Source organism: Salvelinus fontinalis, chromosome 3 (genome assembly GCF_029448725.1).
Source record: "Salvelinus fontinalis isolate EN_2023a chromosome 3, ASM2944872v1, whole genome shotgun sequence".
In the NCBI taxonomy this organism is placed as follows: Eukaryota; Metazoa; Chordata; class Actinopteri; order Salmoniformes; family Salmonidae; genus Salvelinus; species Salvelinus fontinalis.
This window is the reverse complement of record NC_074667.1, coordinates 28908415-28928095: the sequence shown is the minus strand read 5'-3', so window position 1 is coordinate 28928095 and position 19681 is coordinate 28908415.

The following is a 19681-nucleotide window of genomic DNA, read 5'->3' as shown; positions in this document are numbered from 1 at the left end:
TCTTTGGCTGGGAAAATGGCTGTGTGTTTTTTGAACTTGGTGGTGATCTAACATAATCATATGTTGTGTTTTCGCTGTAAAGCATTTTTTAAATCGAACACGATGGGTAGATTAACAAGATGTTTATCTTTCATTTGCTGTATTGGACTTGTTAATGTGTGAAAGCTACATATTTCAAAAAAATTAAAAAGTAAATCCCGTGCTGCCTTTTCAGCGGAATGTTGTGGGGGGGTTCCGCTTGCGGAACCTGTGTCCTAGAAAAGTTAAAGCAGCAGATGTAATTTTCAGGATACGTCAATACAGCACAGAAAGCTTATTGTGGTTGTTCATTAGGTGATGGGAAATATGCAATATGTATACAAAATAATATACTTACCTTCCTTGAAAATCCATCTATACCGCCAAAGATGACAATGTTGTATCTTGGAAAAAAGCACTGGAATTAAAGTGAAATGTTTAACTGTTTCATTATGTATGTATTACCAGTTGATGAAGAACTCAAATTTCATACATCACTGAAAATGTGTCTACGAATAAGAATAAAAAAGTTCCAATAATTTCTTAGATTTGATGGAGACATTATACATCTTAGTACCTTATCAATTTATGATTTGTATCAATGTGGACGAGAGGAGCAGGCACTGAGTATTTTTGCAGGGCAATGCAACGAAGATGGATCAAAATTAGTAGACTTGTTTACGTGCTGCTGTGCATTTTGTTGCTAACCTTACTTTGCTACCTGACAACTTTACGGTTTTTACTTTTTAATTACCGTTTATATCTTTTGTTTTTCCATTGCTCAACTTTTTTTTCATTCAGTTTTTTCACACCGAACGCTTTACCTGGACATGGTTCGTCAGGACCTCCACCAGCCGAAGCTAAGTAGTAACATTAACATGATACCTTCTAATTGCAGTCGCTGTACTCTTAATACAGGACAATGATCGTCTTACGGCGAGGATAGCTTTGCTGCAAGCCCAGCTTCAGACGCAATCATTAGGCAAGGGTATATTCAGCGTAGGAAAGGATGAAACAGCGTCTGTGCCACCAGTAAGTACAGATATTAGTATAAATCTCCTCGCACAGTCCCCGCAGCCAGACAACTTTCTCATGGCTTCTGGAGGGAAATGCTGTCAGAATGCTCAACCGGTGTCGTTCATTCAGCCGACAAACTTTCAACCGGTTCTCCCCATTAAGCAGCAAGTCGAACTCAGAGACCGAGCCTTCTATGGTCTGTACTCCTCCCGTTACGGGGTCTGAGACGGCAAAGCCTCCCACCATTAGGTCTGACAAATTGACAATCTAGTCATTGGCAACTCCATTACCCGCAGTATTAGACTTAAAACGAATCATCCAGCGATCATACACTGTTAACCTGGGGGCAGGGCTACCAACGTTAACTTCTTATGGCTGCAGGGGCAGTATTGAGTAGCTTGGATAAAAGGTGCCCATTTCAAACGGCCTCGTACTCAATTCTTGCTCGTACAATAGGAATATTATTATTACTATTGGATAGAAAACACTCTCAAGTTTCGAAAACCGTTTGAATTATATCTGTGAGTAAAACAGAACTCATTTTGCAGCAAACTTCCTGTCAGAAAGTGAAAAATCTGAAATCGAGGCTCTGTTCCAGGGCCTCCCTATCAATTTGCTTGATATCTATTAGTATACATGCACTTAATACGCCTTCCACTAGATGTCAATAGGCTGTGAGAGGTGAAATGGGGTTTCTAGGTATTTCTATGGTCAAAAGAGAGAGCTTGGAATGACATGACCCCAATTCCTTTGTTCAGGAAGCACATAAAGGTCACCAGTATTGGCTTCTGAAAAGCATTCGTTATAGACGTCTTATATCTCCGGCTTTGATTTTATTTGATAAATGTGATAATATCATCGTAAAGTATGTTTTTTCAATATAGTTTAATTAGATTATTGAATTTTTTTCGGGAGTGTTTTCTATCCAAAAGTAATAATAATATGCATATTGTCCGAGCAAGAATTGAGTACGAGGCCGTTTGAAATGGGCACCTTTTATCCAAGCTACTCAATACTGCCCCTGCAGCCCAAAGAAGTTAACCATCTAACTGAGGAACTTAATTTAACCTTGCGCAATACCCTAGATGCAGTCGCACCCCTAAAAACAAAACATTTGTCATAAGAAACTAGCTCCCTGTTACACAGAAAATTGGAACGGAAATGGTGCCATACCAAACTGGAAGTCTTCCGACTAGCTTGGAAAGACAGTACCGTGCAGTATCGAAGAGCCCTCACTGCTGCTCAATCATCCTATTTTCCAACTTAATTGAGGAAAATATGAACAATCCAAAATGTATTTTTGATACTGCGCAAAGTTTACTAAAAAGCCGTATTCCAAGAGAGGATGGCTTTCACATCAGCAGTGATAAATTCATGAACTTCTTTGAGGAAAAGATCATGATCATTTGAAAGCAAATTACAGACTCCTCTTTAAATCTGAGGATTCCTCCAAAGTTCAGTTGTCCTGAGTCTGCACAACTTTGCCAGGACCTAGGGAGACACTCAAGTGTTTAAACTCAGACTAAACAGAGATGCTTGTTCTAGGATCCCAAGAAACAAAGAGATCTTCTGTTGAATCTGACAATTAATCTTGATGGTTGTACAGTCGTCTCAAATAAAACTGAAGGACCTCGGCGTTACTCTGGACCCTGATCTCTCTTTTGACTAACATATCAAGACTGTTTCAAGGACGGCTTTTTTCCATCTACGTAACATTGCAAAAATCCGAAACTCTGTCCAAAAATGATGCAGAAAAAATGTATCCATACTTTTGCCACTTCTAGGTTAGACTACTGCAATGCTCTACTTTCCGGCTACCTGGATAAAGCACAAAAAAAAACTTCAGTTAGTGCTAAACATGGCTGCTAGAATCTTGACTAGAACCCCAAAATTGGCTCACATTACTCCAGTGCTAGCCACTCTACACTGGCTTCCTGTTAACTTCTTGAGAATACAGGGGGTGCTGTTTTTGCATTAGCATAATTTCCTCTACAGATTAAACTGCCTCTTATTCAATTATTGCTCTTACTATATGCATATAATTAATACCATTGGATAGAAAACAATCTATAGTTTCTAAAACCGTTTCAATTTTGTCTCTAAGTGAAACAGAAGTCATTTGACAGCACTTTCCCTGACCAAGAAGAAGAATGCAAGATGTGTATGCTCGCTTCAACGCTCTGCCTATATATGGTCACGCCACCTATGACCCGAAACACACTTCATTCGTCTTCCTCTGGGTGTCAAGAGGACGTCAGAGGAGAAATTTTTTGTTTATCTTGTACTGACGTGAAATAAGACCTATTTCTTTGGCGTGACCGACAACTTCCGGTTCTCTGAATCGCGCGATTTGTAGGTGTGATTGTCTTCTGTTTTGCTGCCGTTACGGATGAAAACTATCTCCGTCTCGAAGTTTGTTTGATACATGTGACCATATCATCTTAATGTATGTTTTTTCAATATAGTTTAATCAGATTATTAGAATTTTTTCGGGAGTTTTGCCGTGTTCCGTTCTGTGACTTTTTTTCTTTGGCCAGTCGACCAGTACATATGCTAAATGAAGAGGGAAAGTTGCCATTATGAATGGATTGAACGACTCATCAGGACTAAGGACACCTTGATCAACATTCTGATGAAAGATCAGCAATAGTAAGACCCAATTTACGATGTTATTTCATATATCTGTCGTGCATGTGAACTGGTCGGGGGCGCCCAGCTGGTTCTGGCTGGCGTGGCTATGCTAATTTAGCGCTACATTTTGTTTTCGCTATAAAACATTTAATAAATCAGAAATATTGTTTGGATTCACCAGATGTTGGGCTTTCAATATCTGTACGCTGTGTATTTTTTCTGAAATGTTTTAAGACAAGTAATAAGTTATATGACGTTGGTCTCTGTAATTGTTCTGGCTGCGTCGGCACTATTTCAGATTGCAGCTGCAATGTAGAACTGTGATTTATACCTGAAAAATTAACATTTAAAAAAAAATAAACTATGCTATACCATAAATATGTTATCAGACTGTCATCTTATGAAGTTGTTTCTTGGTTAGTGGCTATATATATTTTTATTTAGTCGAATTAGTGAGAGCTACTGACGCAAGAAAAAACTGTTGGAGTAAAAAAATTGTGTCTTTTGCTAACGTGTTTAGCTAATAGATTTACATATTGTGTCTTCCCTGTAAAACATTATAAAAATCTGAAATGGTGGCTTTATTCACAGGATCTGTATCTTTCATTAGGTGTCTTGGACTTGTGATTTAATGATATTTAGATGCTACTATTTAATTGTGACGCTATGCTAGCGATGCTAATCAGTGTGTGGGGGGGGGGGGGGGGGGGGGGGTGCTCCCGGACCCGGGGTAGGTGCTCGGTAGAGGTTAAGGCAAGGGCTGATTTCAAGGTTTTACTGCTAACCTACAAAGCATTACATGGGCTTGCTCCTACCTATCTTTCCGATTTGGTCCTGCCGTACATACCTACACATACGCTATGGTCACAAGATGCAGGCCTCTTAACTGTCCCTAGAATTTCCAAGCAATCAGCTGGAGGCAGGGCTTTCTCTCATTTTTATGGAATGGTCTGCCTACCCATGTGAGAGACGCAGACTGGGTCTCAACCTTTAAGTCTTTATTGAAGACTCATCTCTTCAGTAGGTCCTATGATTGAGTGTAGTCTGGCCCAGGAGTGTGAAGGTGAACGGAAAGGCACAGGACCAACGATCCGCCCTTGCTGTCTCTGCCTTGCCGGTTCCCCTTTCTCCACTGGGATTCTCTGCCTCTAACCCTATTACAGGGGCTGAGTAAATGGCTTACTGGTGCTCTTCCATGCCGTCCATAGGAGGGGTGGTTCACTTGAGTGGATTGAGTCAATGACGTGATCTTCTTGTCTGGGTTGGCGCCCCCCCCTTGGGTTGTGCCCTGGCGGAGATCTTTGTGGGCTATACTCGGCCTTGTCTCAGGATGGTAAGTTGGTGGTTGAAGTATCCCTCTAGTGCTGTGGGGGCTGTGCTTTGGCAAAGTGGGTGGGGTTATATCCTGCCTGTCTGCCCCTGTCTGGGAGTATCGTCGGATGGGGCCACAGTGTCTCCCGACACCTCCTGTCTCAGCCTCCAGTATTTATGCTGCAGTAGTTTGTGTTGGGGGGGGGGGGGCTCAGTTAAATCTGGAGTATTTCTCCCATCTTATTCGGTGTCCTGGGGTAATTTAAGTATGCTCTCTCTAATTCTCTTTCTTTCTACCTCTCGGGAAGACCTGAGCACTAGGAACATGCCTCACGACTACCTGGCCTGATGACTCCTTGCTGTCCCCAGTCCACCTGGCCATGCTGCTGCTCCAGTTTCAACTGTTCCACCTGCGGCTATGGAACCCTGACCTGTTCACCAGACCTGCTGTCCCAGACCTGCAGTTTTCAACTCTCTAGGGACAGCAGGAGCGGTAGAGATACTCTGAATGATCGGCTATGAAAATCCAACTGACATTTACTGTTGACCTGTTGCACTCTCGACAACAACTGATTATTATTATTTGACCCTGCTGGTCATCTATGAACATCTTGGCCATGTTCTGTTATCTTCTTATGGCTGGGTGCAGTATTGAGTAGCTTGGATGAATAAGGTGCCCAGAGGTGCCCAGAGTAAATGGCCTGCTACTAAGTCCCAGTTGCTAATATATGCATATTATTAGTATATTTGGTAAGAAAACACTCTGAGTTTCTAAAACTGTTTGAATGATGTCTGTGAGTATAACAGAACTCATATGGCAGGCAAAAACCTGAGAAAAAATCCAACCGGGAAGTGGGAAATCTGAGGTTGGTCGTTTTTCAACTCATTCCCTATTGAAGATACAGTGGGATATTGGTCATGTTGCACTTCCTTGGGCTTCCACTAGATGTCAACAGTCTTTAGAAATTTGTTTGAGGCTTCTACTGTAAAGGAGGGGCTCATAAAGGCTCTTTGAGTCAGTGGTCTGGCAGAGTGCCACAGGCTCGTGACACTCGTTCACGTGAGAGGTAGCTCGCATTGCATTGCTTTAGATTTAAGATTTATGTTAAAAACATCCTAAAGATTGATTCTATACATCGTTTGACATTTTTCTACGGACTGTAACGGAACTTTTTGACATTTCGTCTGCTCCTAGTGAACACGCTTCGTGACTTTGGATTTGTTTACAAAAATCGCTAACAAAAGTAGCTATTTGGACATAAATGGACATTATCGAACAAAACAAACATTTATTTGGAACTGGGATTCCTGAGAGTGCATTCTGATGAAAATCAAAGGTAAGTGAATATTTATCATGTTATTTCTGACTTCTGTTGACTGCACAATATGGCGGATATCTTTTTGGCTGGTTTGGGCTCTGAGTGCGGTACTCAGATTATTGCATGGTTTGCTTTTTCCATAAAGCTTTTTTAAAATCTGACACAGCGGTTGCATTAAGGAGAAGTGGATCTAAAATTCCATGTATAACATTTGTATCTTTGATCAACGTTTATTATGAGTATTTCTGGAAATTGATGTTGCTCCCATTGGAAACGACAGGTTGTGGTCTATCTTGGTTTAGTTATACAAATCTTTGTCTACATCTCCCAGAAAAGAATGTCAAGGGGACATTTTTGTATCTAAGAAATATAAAAAAAGTAGTCTTTGATTAACCTAAAACGTTTCAAGTTGATAGGTCATTGTGAAGTGAATTTACAAAGTATTTAAAAGAAAAAATCTGATTCCCTGATTTATCCATCTCTGAACCAATCACGTAGCTTAGCTAAATTAAGAGATGTACCATGGGCCTACATACCGAACTAGGTGTTATTTGGACAATTCCTGAGAATACGTTTTTCAAATGTTTGAAAAGATTTCCAAGATGGAGGAAAATCTACCCTGTCCTTGAGGCAAATATGTTCAGCATGAGGAAAAAACCTACATACAAAGTTTAAGGTATCTAGGTCAAGAGTATTAAACAAATGTTTCCCCGGGGGCTGCATTCGGTCATAAACGAGGTCCGGAGGACAGCGCTGACAATTATTTATATTTCCTTGCCGTGAAAAATGTCCCTAAATAGTCCTCTATCCATCGTTTAAAAATGTTTAAGCTCCCTGACTGTCTAGCTTCCATTTCGGTGATTATAAGCAATCTAGACAGTCAAGAAACAATATGAATGTAGGTCTATTACTGTTTCTAAAGTTTCGATTTGGTTTTAGTCATTTTAAAGTACTGTGAAATTGGAAAGTATTTAGACCCATTTACTTTTTTCACATTTTGTTACGTTACAGCCTAATTCTAAAATGGATTAAAACGTTTCCCCCCCCCTCACCAATCTACACACAATACCCCATAATGACAAAGCAAAAACAGATTTTTATAAATGTTAGCAAATGTATAAAGAAAAACACTGAAATATCACATTTACATAAGTATTCAGACCCTTACTCAGTACTTTGTTGAAGTACCTTTGGCAGCAATTACAGCCTCGACTCTTCTTGGGTATGATGATACAAGCTTGGCACACCTGTATTTTGGGAGTTTCTCCCATTCTTCTCTGCAGATCCTCTCAAGTTCTGTCAAGTTGGATGGGGAGCGTCGCTGTACAGCTATTTTCATGTCTCTCCAGAGATGTTCGATCAGTTTCAAATCCGGGCTCTGGCTGGGCTACTCAAGGACGTTCAGAGACTTGTCCCGATGCCACTTCTGCGTTGTCTTAGCTGTGTGCTTAGGGTCATTGTCCTGTTGGAAGGTGAACCTTTGCCCCAGTCTGAGGTCCTGAGCGCTCTGGAGCAAGGTTTTAATCAAGGATCTCTCTGTACTTTGCTCTGTTCATCTTTCCCTCGATCCTGACTTGTCTCCCAGTCCCTGCCACTGAAAAACATCCCCACAGCATGATGCTGCCACCACCATGCTTCACTGTAGGGATGGTGCCAGGTTTCCTCCAGACATGACGCTTGACATTCAGACCAAAAAGTTCAATCTTGGTTTCATCAGACCAGAGAATCTTGTTTCTTATAGTTTGAGAGTCTTTAGATGACTTTTGGCAAACTCCAAGCGGGCGATCATGTGCCTTTTACTGAGGAGTGGCTTCCGTCTGGCCACTCTACCATAAAGGCCTGATTGGTGGAGTGCTGCAGAGATGGTTGTCCTTCTGGATGGTTCTTCCATCTCCACAGAGGGATTCTGGAGCTTCTCTTAGTGACCATCAGGTTCTTGGTCCTCCCTGATCAAGGCCCTTCTCCACCGATTGCTCAGTTTGGCCGGGCGGCCAGATTTAGGAAGGGTCTTGGTGGTTCCAAACTTCTTCCTTTTAAGAATGATGGAGGCCACTGTGTTCTTGGGGCCCTTCAATGATGTTGACAGTTTTTGGTACCCTTCCCCAGATCTGTGCCTCGACACAGATCTGTCTCGGAGCCCTACGGACACTTCCTTTGGCCTCATGGTTTTGGTTTTTGCTCTGACATGCACTGTCAACTGAGGGACCTTAAATAGAAAGGTGTGTCTCTTTCCAAGTCATACACAATCAATTGAATTTTCCACAGATGGACTCCAATCACGTTGTAGAAACATCAAGGACGATCAATAAAACAGGTTGCACCTGAGCTCAATTTCGAGTTTCATAGCAAAGGGTCTGAATACTTATGTAAATAAGGTATTTCTGTTTTTGTTTTTTATACATTTGCAAACATTTCTAAAAACCTGTTTTAGCTTTGTCTTTATGGAGTATTGTGTGTAGATTGATGAGGACAACCATTATTTCATCCATTTTAGAATTAGGCTGTAATGTAACAAATGTGGAAAAAGTCAAGGTGTCTGAATACTTTCCGAATGCACTGTATGTTGAGTTCGTTTTTCCCCACTCAAACCAGCCGTATGTTTGGAACTCCTGCTCGAGGTCAAACGGGCCAGCGGATATGAGGGTCTAAGTTAGTCTTCTTATAAGAGCTCCACCTATCGGCCACTTGGTGCCATTCTTTTTGACCAATTACTCATGGCCTCTCATTTCTGTGTGCCAAATTAGAAAAGGAGTTACCAATCTATGCTTGAGTTATTTGACCATGTGAAGTTATTTGACCATGATGATACTGACCTTGTGCTTTGATGAATTGGAAGGTATCTAGAAATAACAAAATACGGTCACTATGCAAATTAGCCATTAAAGACAATTCTTGAGACACATTTTTTCAAAACCAGTATCGATTGGCATGAGTCACAGTTCTATAGTAACATAATGTTAGTAACTATTCACACAAGATCATGACATTATTACTTCAGATCAGACATCTTATTGAGCTCACGTTATTTAGGCAAAAAACTACATATTCAAATCAAAGTAGAATGGACTGATAAATTGAGACATCAACTTACAACAGTTATAGCTGTAGACTACTACAAGAACTTGGAATGGAGGAATAACTCACAGACAAGGAGGATGACCAAAAACAGATGACCAGCCATATCAGGGGTGATCAACACCATTTTCACAGATCCTCCGACTCTCACAAACTACTAGGAGTATGGTGTCTGTGACTGAGAGAACGGTTTGAATAGAGAGGTAGATGAGAAACTTCCTTACAGGAAAACCACAAACAAAGTCCATTAACTATCAAGTAGTGTCTCACATCATGAGGTTGGGGGAAGGTCAATCAGTCAAAGTTCTGTAGTTATATTTTGATCCGAAAATATCAAATGAACCTAAAAGCATTAGCTTCACTGTCAGAGTAAATTCATATGTTTTATTTGAGGCCTTTTTGACTGTGACAACTTTGATAAAAAGAAGTAAGGTTCGTGTACAGCATTGGCAACACCCAACAGTTAATATTCTGGCTGTGACTCCATGTCTGGCTCTGTAACTCAACAACACTACATGTCTGTTGACATCTTGAGGTGCTTACAGTAATTGTCAAAAGCATTCATTTGTTTCTCATGTTGGTATTTTTAGAGGCTGTATTTAGTTTGGGTTTTCATATCTAAATAGTCTGGTAAAGATGATAAATGTAACCATAGCGTCTGTTGAATGTGTCTGAGGTATCTGAGGTTTGGTTCAACTTCAACAGTTGCTTTTATGTGTAAGGTGGATGTTGGTGTTGTTTTACAGTTTGCTTAACTGACACCTAATGGAATTAGCTAAACAGATTAATTAAAAAGCCAATATACTTATTAAGCCACCTCAGTTTATCAGAATAAAAACATGAGAAATAGAAATACCAAAAGTACAATAACAGAGACAGGCGTAAGAGATAGGTAGGTGTTTAACAGAAATACTTATTGTCTGACCATTAAACTCAAGACATGCTCTATATACAGTATCCTGTGAGAGACGAGCATTTAACTTGTTGAGCGGAACAGACATATGACATTATATGAGAGGGGTATTCTGGGATCTGTAGCTAGAGAATGTGACAGTTGTGGTTTCACTATGAGTTTGCTGGTCTGTCGGGGATTGAGCTGTACACGTGGTGCAAATCGGACTACAAGACAGAAAGAGACAATTTGACAATTTGGCCTACAGTATTTTGCATATAAATTATATGGTAAGAACAATTTAAAGAAGTGCAGAACACATTCACATGGGTGATGGTGAATGAGACAAACTATGGCTATCATTTTTATTTGTGCTGTACTTTTTGAGATGCCTGCGTATCCACTCCAACAGTGGGCATTAATGTGGATGGTAGAGAAGTGATCAGTTTCATGTATCCCCTGAATCCACCTGGAAGAGAGAGAGAGAAAATTAGATCTTAGTTATCCTGTCTGTCTGTCTGTCTGTCTGTCTGTCTGTCTGTCTGTCTGTCTGTCTGGAACAGCAATCAACCAACTGTTGGTTTGAAACTTGAATGTTCAAGGGTCGTTCTTGAATTGCGGTGGCATTTGGGCATTAATACATTTTTGTTGATTTGTATTCATTTAAATGTATTTAGGTACATCTTCCCATTATAAATCAACTGATATGGCAGCTTAATGACTTTAAATCATGTTTACCATTATGGTAACATTGTGACACCAGTAGAGTAACACCAATGACAATGTTTTGGTCGTTTTAGTTAATTACCCTTTAAAAATAATTGACTAAATCGATGTGATTAAATTGAGTTACACCAATGGCACTTTGTATTTAGACACATCAAACGATCAATGGAATCCTCAAGTGTACGGCATAATAAAAGGGAAGGAATCTTTTAGAATGTTCTTTAATGGCCTCCTGAGTGGCGCAGCGGTCTAAGGCAACGCGTTGCGGGGTCACTACAGCCTGGGGTTCGATCCCATGTGTCACGACCGGCTGTGATCGGGCAGTCCCATAGGGCGGCACACAATTGGCTCAGCGTTGTCTGGGATTGGCTAGGGGGTTTGGCTGGGGGGGCTTTACTTGGCTCATCACGCTATAGCGACTCCTTGTGGTGGGCCGGGCACCTGCAGGCTGACCCCAATCGTCAGTTGAATGGTGTTTCCTCTGACACATTGGTGCAACTGGATTCTAGTTTAAGCAACCGGGTGTTAAGAAGCACGGCTTGGTGGGTCATGTTTTGAAAGACGCATGACTCGACCTTCGCATGACCACTGATAATCTCCCTCGATCTGGGGCTCCACGCAAGATCTCACCCCGTGGGGTCAAAATGATCACAAGAACGGTGAGCAAAAATCCCAGAACGACACGGGGGGACCTAGTGAATGACCTGCAGAGAGCTGGGACCAAATACTTATTTTCCACCATAATTTGCAAAAGAAGAAAAAAAAAAATCCTACAATGTGATTTTCTGGATTTTTTTTTCTAATTTTGTCTGTCATAGTTGAAGTGTACCTATGATGAAAATTACAGGCCTCTCTCATCTTTTTAAGTGGGAGAACTTGCACAATTGGTGGCTGACTAAATACTTTTTTGCCCCACTGTACACTACCGTTTAAAAGTTTGGGGTCACGTAGAAATGTCCTTGTTTTTGAAAGAAAAGCACCTTTTAATCTATTAGAATAACATGAAATTGATCAGAAATACAGTGTAGACATTGTTAATGTTGTAAATTATATTTGTAGCTGGAAACGGCTGCTTCATTATGGAATATCTACATAGGCGTACAGAGGCCCATTATCAGCAACCATCACTCCTGTGTTCCAATGGCACATTGTGTTAGCTAATCCAAGTGTATCATTTAAAAGGGCAATTGATCATTAGAAAAACCTTTTGCAATTATGTTAGCACAGCTAAAAACTGTTGTTCTGATTAAAGAAGCAATAAAACTTGCCTTCTTTAGACTAGTTGAGTATCTGGAACATCAGCATTCATGGGTTCGTTTACAGGCTCAAAATGGTCAGTCTATTCTTGTTCTGAGAAATGAAGGCTATTCCATGCGAGAAATTGCCAAAAAACTGAAGATCTCATACAACGCTGTGTACTACTCCCTTCACAGAACAGCGCGAACTGGCTTTAATCAGAACAGAAAGAGGAGTGGGAGGCCCCGGTGCACAACTGAGCAAGAGGACAAGTACATCAGAGTGTCTAGTTTGAGAAAGACACCTCACAAGTCCTCAATTCACAGCTTCATTAAATAGTACCCGCAAATCACCAGTCTCAACGTCAACAGTGAAGAGGCGACTCTGGGATGCTGACCTTCTAGGCAGAGTTCCTCTATCCAGTGTCTGTGTTCTTTTGCCCATCTTAATCTTTTATTTTTATTGGCCAGTCTGAGATATGGCTTGTTCTTTGCAACTCTGCCTAGAAGGCCATCATCCCAGAGTTGCCTCTTCACTGTTGACATTGAGACTTGTGACGTGCGGGTACTATTTAATGAAGCTGCCAGTTGAGGACTTGCTGCCAGAGAGACTAGACGATCACAAACTGTCTCCCAACTCCCAGTGACCTCTGATTCCAGGCCACCAATAGGTTGCTAGGGAGCAGGACAACTGACAGTCCTTCTACCTGCTCAGGTCAGAGCCTCCTCAGTCTCTCTCCAAGTGGACAAGAGTGATGGAGTGCGTGGACAGAAGTGAGTGATGGTGTTATTGTTATTAAGTTCTGCTTTTCTGATGTATCAAATACTTGTCATGCAATAAAATGCAAATGAATTACTTAAAAATCATACAATGTGATTTTCTGGATTTTTGTTTTAGATTCCGTCTCTCACAATTGAAGTGTACCTATGATAAAAAATTACAGACCTCTACATGCTTTGTAAGTAGGAAAACCTGCAAAATCGGCAGTGTATCAAATACTTGTTATCCCCACTGTATAACCAAGGTTATTACTTTTGCTGTACTTACATCTTTGTTTGCAGATTGCTGCACAGGACCTGCATCTCACAGAGAGAGAGACAAAGCCACAAAAAAGAGGTTTTTTGGGGGGGGGGGGGGGTCAGAAGAAGTGAAAATAACAGGGCTTGATGTCACATCACACTTCTCCTCCTGACTCAAACCACCCTGGAGACTTGCAGCTCTGTTCTCACGCTTTCAAGATGCTCTGACAAAAAAATGTAAGTTAGTATGGTTGGCATTGAGTGATTAAGTGTTATTGTACTGAGGGTCCCAAATTCACGTCCCAGGTCAGGAAGACAGGGACAGAAGACCTTCTGTTACAAACTCACCTGAGGGCAAGAATGTGGACGGTACATAGGCGATGAGAGAATAGATCCCAGCATCCCTTGAATCCAACATGCCTCCACTGCTCATAGCTCCCATCACCAAATCATCTACAACAGAAATGTGTTTGTACATGCATGTGTGTAGTTGTGTTAGTAGTGTGTGCAGTGTTTGATGTATTTTGTTTGGAACATACATTGTCTGTGATCATCCTGTCTGGCTGTAGGTCTGTACAACATAAAAGTATAAGAAGGTTGTGGTAAGAACATCTCATCATGGACAATACAGAACTAAAGGTTGATACAATCTGCATCATATGCACAAGGGAATTCTTACCTCTGAGAATTGGTTTTCTCTGAAAAACAAATTAGGCTAAATTAATGATATTGAATATAGCTTACAGTACACAAAATCACCAAAAGGAGTTGAAAGATTAACCCATGTCAAAGGCACTTACATAAATATGAGAAGGAAAATGTTTGCACATGATTTGTTATGCAGAATCAGAAGTACTCACTGGTCCTCCTGCAGAGACAGACAGCTGTCAATCCCATCAAGAACATGCCCTCTCCAGAAGCCATACCCACTGCTGCCTGCCATAATTGCACCGCTGTTTGGTGACATGATGTCATCAGAAGAGGTCATTAGCTCTTAATCCAAATGTAAATACTTCAATGGTAGACAGGTGTTAGAATACCACTTTATTATTAGTCTTGGTAAACGTTTCCGTTTTCATATATGTGAGAAAAGACAGCTAGTTAGATACACATTTTACATTTGAGTCTGTGAAGGAAAATGTTTGTGCTTTTCTAATAACCAATTGGACTGAGTTCATGCAAGTGACTCATTGATAGTGAGGATTCCTCCCATGCACGGTCAGTAGAAGCAATTTGGCAGTATGCCAATAACATTGTTTTGAAGACCGAATGGTGTGTCAGTTTCAAGGTCTCAGTTTGAAGAGAAGAAGCCTAGTAAGATATTGATTGGTCACATGCATGAACCAAAAGTTAATGATGAATTAATTATGAATAATTAATAAGCTAAATCTTGCAAATATAACTTGTCTGTTTAAGCAGTATATAAGACAACTAATGGGACTTCCCCGGCGGAGCTCCCGACCGACGTGTACTATGGTACATTAAGTTTGTTGGAACCTCTCCAGCTTGCTGATAACAAATAATTATTCATTGAATATTGACTTCAAGATGTCCCTGATGGAAATTTCCACAACAAATCATTTAGCAGAGGCTCTTATCCAGAGTGACTTACATTAGTGCATTCATCTTAAGATAGCTAGGTGAGGCAATAACATATCACAATCACAACAAGTACATTTTCCATCAACAAAGTAGTTATCAGCAAAGTCAGTGCTAGCAGGAAAAGACAAGTGCATTTTTGCTGTGGGATTACTAAATAAGGATATTTACTCAAAACATTTTTTTTAATGTTTCAGCAAACATCATTTTTCAGTAGGTGTTCCTTTTGTCCAGGTGGGAAAAGGCAGTGTTGAGACCAATAGCGATTGCGTCATTTGTGGATTTGTTGGGGCGGTATGCGAATTGTAATGGGTCTAGGGTTTCTGGGATGATGGTGTTGGTGTGATTCATGACCAGCCTTTGAAAGCACGTCATGGCTACAGATGTAAGGGCTACGGGCCAGTAGTCATTTAGGCAGGTTACCATGGTGTTCTTGGGCACAGGGAATATAGTGGTCTGCTTGAAACATGTCGGTATTACAGAATTGGTCAGGGAGAGGTTGAACATGTCAGTGAAGTCACTTGCCAGCTGGTCAGTGCATGCTCTCAGTATGCATCCTGGTAATCCGTCTGACCCTGCAGCCTTGTGAATGTTTACCTGTTTAAAGGTCTTACTCACATCTGCTATGGAGAGCGTCATCTCATGGTCGTCCATAATAGCTGGTGATCACATGCGTGGTTCAGTGTTGCTTGCCTTGAAGCAAGCATAGAAGGAATTTAGCTCGTTTGGTAGGCTTTCATCACTGGGCAGCTCACGGTTGGGTTTCCTTTGTAATCCGTAATAGTTTGCAAGCCCTGCCACATCCGACGAGTGTCAGAGCCAGTGTACTTGGATTTAATATTAGCCCTGTATTAATGCTTTGCCTGTTTGATGGTTCGTCTGAGGGCATAGCGGGATTTCTTATAAGCATCCGGAATAGTGTCCCACTCCTTGAAAGCGGCAGCTCTAGCTTTTTGCTCAATGTGGATGGTGCCTGTAATCCATGGCTTCTGGTTGGCATATGTACGTTCAGATATGTGTACATTCCCAAAACATATTCCAGTCTGTGCCAGCAAAACAGTCCTGTAGCTTAGCATGCGTGTCATCTGACCACTTCCGTAATGAGCAAGTCATTGGTAAGTCCTGATTGAGTCTTTGCTTGTTAGTAGGAATCAGGAGGATAGAATTATGGTCAGATTTGCCAAATGGAGGGCGAGGGAGCTACTTGTACGCATCTCTGTGTGTGGAGTAAAGGTGGTCTTGAGATTTTCTTTCCTCTGGTTCCACATTTGACATGCTGGTATTAATGAGGTAAAATGGATTTAAGATTTCCTGCATTAAAGTCCCCAGCCACTAGGAGCGCCGCTTCTGGATGAACATTCTCTTGTTTGCTTATGGCCTTATACAGCTCATTGAGTGCAGTCTTAGTGCCTGCATCGGTTTGTGGTGGTAAATAGACAGCTACGAAAAATATAGGTAAACTCTCTTGGTAAATAGTGTGGTCTACAGCTTATCATGAGATATTCCACCTCAGGCGAGCAAGACCTCTAGACTTCCTTAATATTAGAGATTGCGCACCAGTTGTTATTGACAAATAGACACAGACCACCACCCCTCGTATTACTGGAGGTTTATTGTTCTGTCTTGCCGATGCACGGAAAACCCAGCCAACTGTATATGATCCATGTTCTCGTTCAGTCATGACTCGGTGAAACATAAGATATGGATGGTAAAGCAGGATTATCCACTTGCAGACGAATTCTCACCAAACATCATGATCTGCGGCCCCTTTATCGGAATCTCCTCTTCATGTGAATGACGGGGCTTTGGGCCTGGTCTGTGAAGAGACGTAAATCTTTCTCCTTCAATTCATTAAGAAACAATCTTCGCCCAGTGAGCAATCACTGTTCTGATGTCCAGAAGCTCTTTTCGGTCATAAGAGACGGTGGCAGAAATATTATGTACAAAACAAGTCACAAACAACGCAAAAAAAACACCCAGAATGGCACAATTGGTTAGGAACCCGTAAAACGGCAGCCATCCCCTCAGGGGGCCATTCATATCTAAGAAAAGTACAACAAAGTACAGTGACCGTACAAGCAGCCATGAATAAGTCTATGAGTAAACCTGTTGGAGCTTTAGTGAATGAGAGTGAATTAAACATATAATTGTAAAGTAAGGGATACTTACTAGTTGGTCTCACTGTGATGTCAGGGGTCAAAGTAGAAGTAACAGTCGAAACTGCTGGAAAGTAATACAAGTCAATTTGGTATCTGATTACACAAATAGAAAGGTATTCATTATTTCTGTTAGAGAACAACACAACTCAGTCAGTAGAAAGATTAAATGCTCACAATTTCATAATTTAGCATATTACTGTTAAAACCCAGAACCTTAAAAACGTATGGTGTACCATGGGATGCCCCGTTAACATCCCACATAATGCTTACATGGATATTCCCTTCATTAACTTCTAGAATGGTCTCTGCCACTTTTGATTGCCTGCTGTATGTTAAATGCTCTACATCTACACCTTTATTTTTGTTGAATGAGAACTGGTTCAGAAAATAATAATTTATGCGGGGTTAACAGCAGCAAAAAAGGTTATCCTTAGTGGATTACCCCTACAATCCTCTTGCCTCAAACACGGTTTTCATATTTTCAAGATATTGTTCATATAGAGCGATCAGCGGCCATGATAAACAAAGCTCGGGCAAATACAATTGAGGCATGGGATGTATTAACCAAAACTCTATCAGATATCAACACCTCTTGAACAAGCAATGGACCTACATGGTAAGGGAGTTGGAGATAGACATTTTATTTTCTGAGAATAGTAAATGTCTACTTTGTCTGAGAAAAGACAGATAGTCAGCTAGAGAAGGATGCTTACCGAGGACGCTTTCTGTGGAGCTTTGACCTCCTGGGCACATGCAAGAGAGAGACTGTTTAATAACAGGTAACACACAACACAACTTATTACGCCACTAAACTAAAATCATGTGGACTCTTTGGGGTGTCAGTTGTCAAAGTAGAACTAGTGGTCGAACCTGGTGCAAAGCAAAGTCATTGGATCTGATTATACAAAAATGAAGGTATTTAAATGAGTTGATTTAATTAATGAGATATAAACCTATTTTTTTTTAATCAGGGGAAATTAGGAGTAAAAACCTGAGTAAAATAAATCTAGCCTATTTGTTTAATTCCTTTCTGCTAACTAGAGAAAGATGACCAACACACCTGATGTAGGATTCACTGCCGTGCTGGGGGTCAAAGGAGAGGTCAACCCTGGTGAGAAGAGATTACACAAGAACAAACGTAAATTAATTTAATATCTAAGGACATTCAATAAGCAGAAAGAGAGAAGTACACTACACATTACTTACAAATCAGATGGACTAAAAGTACACAAATCTGGACTGAAATTACAAGCAGCTATGAGTGGGTCAATTCATAAATCAGATGGAGCTTTAGTGAATTAATGTTAACAAAAATATACATGTAAGTTAAAATTAGTGGGCCTACTTACTGGTAGTTGATCTCACTGTGGTGTCTGGGGTCACAGTAGAAGTAACAGTCGAAACTAGTGGGAAGCAATATAATTACACAAGAATAAGGTATTACATAATGTTGGTCTCTTAATTTTACAGGCCCGTAATCTAAACCATTGACTGTATAATTGGTATTTGCAGAGATGGTCATTTAGAGGCCCAACACACCTTCTGTAGGACTAACTGTCGTGCTGGGAGGGAAAGTAGATCTAGGACCTTGAGTCAAACCCACTGAGAAAACACATATTAATGAAATTAGCATTTTATTCATGATCGTATTAATGATCATCATGGTGTTGTTGGCCTTTTGAAATACCTTCATGATTTATCTATTCAAAGTGGGCAAAGTAAGACTATAAAAATCACTACGGACAGATTGCTTCTAGCCCTGGTAGATTATATTTCTCCTCATTATAGAGATGATAAGACCAATTCATAAGGTGATAAAGTCTTTCAGGACAGATACGGTGTTGATTGTTGTTATCAGCTTCCTAGAACAAGGTCCCCATGTATCTAACAGCAGAAGCCTAACAGTGCATAGATACAATCTAAACACTGAACCAGTTCAACAAAGAATTTAAACTACACAACCTGGGACTCAACACCAGATCAGCCTGGGACCTGGCCCAGAATAAGACAGTGTGGAGATCCATATGTCAAGGTGCTGTGCTCCATGGAGCGAGCGAAGATGAGTGAGTGATTGAGTTAGTGCGGAAGGGAGGGTCAGAATGAATATAGTCATATTAAACAAATCAAAGGGTAGTCAGATCATGAAGACCTGCAGCACTGATAGATTATTACCTTATAGATAATGACTCACCTGTAAAGCTGTACCCATCACTGCGTGGTGAGAGAGAGTTTGGTCCTGAGCTCACGCTGTAGTCACAGCTCACCTCCTTACGCCTCACTGACTGTAGACTTCTAATAAGATAATTCTCGTCCACAGAGAATTGACAGAACCAGCATTTGGAATCTGTGTGTTTCTTCTTCCTGACGTGTCCTCTAAAAAGACGCTTACTCTGCTCTCCAACATACAGGTTACAGGTGGTGTCATTACTGACAGAGCCAGGAATTAAACAGGTGATGAGGTTCTCTTTCAGACTAACTGTAATATTTGGTTTCTGACCTGTTGGGAGAGGACAACGACTTAATGAACTACAAGGCAGACTATTCTGCACATAACAATATATTGTAGAGCCTGCAGTCTTTCACTATGCAAGGTCAAATCATGATGGTCATAAACATGACATGGACTTGTGATTTGTATAACTATTTTGAATTAACTTGGACTGTGATTTAAAAACATGA